Source organism: Salvia splendens, unplaced genomic scaffold, assembly GCF_004379255.2.
Source record: "Salvia splendens isolate huo1 unplaced genomic scaffold, SspV2 ctg1124, whole genome shotgun sequence".
Classification (NCBI taxonomy): Eukaryota; Viridiplantae; Streptophyta; class Magnoliopsida; order Lamiales; family Lamiaceae; genus Salvia; species Salvia splendens.
In genome coordinates, this window is record NW_024598672.1 from 26,725 (window position 1) to 29,686 (window position 2,962).

General features: G+C 39.7%; 1 pseudogene; it reads left to right on the plus strand.

The window, feature by feature from the left end:
- The first annotated feature begins 277 nt into the window (after positions 1-277).
- Positions 278-2,719, plus strand: LOC121788717 (annotated as a pseudogene).
- The last annotated feature ends 243 nt before the right edge of the window (positions 2,720-2,962 follow it).

Here is a 2,962-nt window from a genome sequence, read left to right on the forward strand (position 1 = left end):
TGTCTCTTAGTTAAGGGAAGGAGTGAAAAGTACAGTGGGGCCCATGAATAGTTAAAAGATGAGCCGGTTAAGAGACAGATAAGAGACCGTATTGCGGATGGCGTAAGTCCCAAATAAAAGGAAAAATGTTTGAATAACGATTAACGACACCAAAAACCGCATGCATATTTCATGCAACCACGTCTCCGTCTCTGAGAGTCCGCCACGTATAAAAATAGTAGGGCCCACCCCAAATCAGTAGAAGGAGTATTTGTTTGTGTTTGTGTTTCCCCCCGAATCGAAAATCAGAGAAACCGCTGTGGGATTGACATGACATGACATGAAGGCATGAATGCAGAGAGCTTGCTGGTCTCAGCGTCCATCAATATCGGCTTCGCTCTCTTAATTCTCTCTCTCTTCTCCATTCTCCAAAAGCAGCCCTCCAATGCTCCCATCTACTATGCCCGCCGCCTCTCCCAGCACCGCCCCGTCTCCCTCCCCCCGCCTCTCCGTCCGCCGCCTCCTCCCCTCCCCCGCCTGGATCCGCCTCGCCCTCTCCATCACCGAGGACGAGATCCTCGACACCTGCGGCCTCGATGTCTTGATCTTCATCCGCCTCTTCAAATTCGGGTCCGTTTCAATCAATTATATTTTACTCTGTTTCCATGTATGATCAAATTCAAATCACATGGATTCACATTTCTGTGCCAATTTTATCATGGGAATTAGATGATGATCTTAATGCACGTCATTTCATCTGCATTCACTGTTAATTTCATGGAACCGAAGCTCGACCTCTTCGGATCCTATTTACAGTGGCAAGTGAACTGTGTGGGTAATTGAAATTCTGTGTGGAGAATTTTTGCAGGATCAATTTTCTCTTGGTTGGCTCTTTGGTCGGGTTATTTGTACTAGTCCCGATTAACTATCTAACCGGGGATGGAAAGCAAGCCGGCCATTCGCATTCCTTGGATGCTTTCACAATAACCAACATTACCAAAGGCTCGGACTGGTGAGCTTTTGGGGCATTGTGCAATGCTTTTATACTTCATTCGTGTTTGATGTTTATCTGAGTACTTGGTGTTCAACAGGCTTTGGGTGCATTGCGCGTGCTTATACTTCATATCCTTTTATGGATTATACCTACTACACAAGGTAGCATTTTCTTTTGCTTTCTATGTGGATTCTCTTTTGATTTTGATGAATTTTAAAGCATTTTGCCTAATTTTTTGGCCGAACAAACTAAGGAAAGCATTGTGTGAATTTGTTTCTTCCATCTATCCCAGGAATATGAAGCTATTCTGGTAAAGAGGATCCAACAACTACATCTTATGAGGCATGAGCCAAATCAGCTCACTGTTTTGGTTCGAGAAATTCCATTTTGTGAGGAACACAATGCCCATGATTGCGCTGTTGATCACTTTTCTCAAAGTATCATCCACATTCATATCAGTCTTATCAAATCCTTTATGATGGACGTGAACTTGACAAATTATTGGTAAGGTTACTCTAGCATATTGACTGTGAGCCAAACACAGGAAGTTCAATTGTCTTAATGTATTAACTACTTATTTACAGAACCAATCAAAATCGGTTAGAAAAAAAATTGAGAAGTTGAGGCATCGTTCAGCGAATAAAAAACAAAGCATGAATTTGCTCGAATCGGAAGCATTGAGAAATGATGTAGAGATTGAACGGCTAAAGGAACAGCTTCGTGACATCGGTTACAAAATACAGTTTATACAGACTAAAGATCAGCTTCAAGCTAAGGTAGAATTTTACTCGATGAACAATCTATCTTGCAAGTGATTAAAGTTTTTATAACACGAGTTATTTACTTTTATATTAGAAGTTATTGTATTATTACCATTTTTTTCATCCTTGTAAGGAACTTCCGGTTGCTTTTGTCACATTCAAGTCACGTTGGGGTGCTGCTTTAGCTGCTCAATCCCAGCAGACGTCTAACCCTATTATATGGGTAACTGAAATGGCTCCAGAACCGAGAGACGTACTTTGGAAAAACTTGGCAATTCCTTTCAGATACATGCCTCTTTACAAGTTTGGTGTATATGTATCAGTAACAGTACTTACAATCTTCTTTGCTGTACCTGTTACTGCCGTTCAAGGAATTGCAAAGTTTGAACGTCTAAAGAAATGGTTTCCTCCTGCCATGGCTGTTCAGTTGATGTAAGATAAATATATATCCATGAACTGCATTTATACTCTTTGCTGGACTCATATTTGTATGAATCATCTGTATAGGCTTTTGCATTACTTTGTAAAGCTTATTTTATGTTCACGGGAATAGAATGATAATGGTCGTGTACTGTGATAAGTTAATTATCTTTTCCCGACCATTTTTCTGTTCTTGAGTTCTGTTGTTTGCAGTGAAGTATGTCTTGAATATTCCCTAGCTATTAGTATGATATCTCACACCTCTACATCTGTTTCTCTTTTGTAGACCTGGACTCAGCTCTTTCGTGACAGGCTATCTTCCAAGTGCCATTCTCAACGGTTTGTCTATATCGTTCCATTTGCCATCATAGAAATGGCGAAAATTGCAGGCTATGTATCAAGGAGTCGGAAGGATATAAAAGCATGCAATATGGTTTTCTATTTTCTCGTTGGAAATGTTTTCTTCTTAAGTCTGTTATCGGGATCATTAATAGATCAGATTGGTGAATATTTCAACAATCCTAGGGATTTTCCTGGTCGTCTTGCAAGTGCTGCCACTGCTCAAGTAAGAAGACCAGTACTTTCTACTCGTGATCATTTTTTGTGAAAACTTATATCCATCTATTTTATTGTTTTGGTTATTCAATCATTGAGTAGTTTGGAAAGGTTATATAACACAAAGAGCTTTTGTTAGAGATTTTATAGTAGTAGTATTTTTCAGTGATACCTCAGAGTTTCTTTTGCAATCGTTAGTCAAGATATGCAGACACATATACAATGCTCGATGTATAATACCTTGTTCTTGATT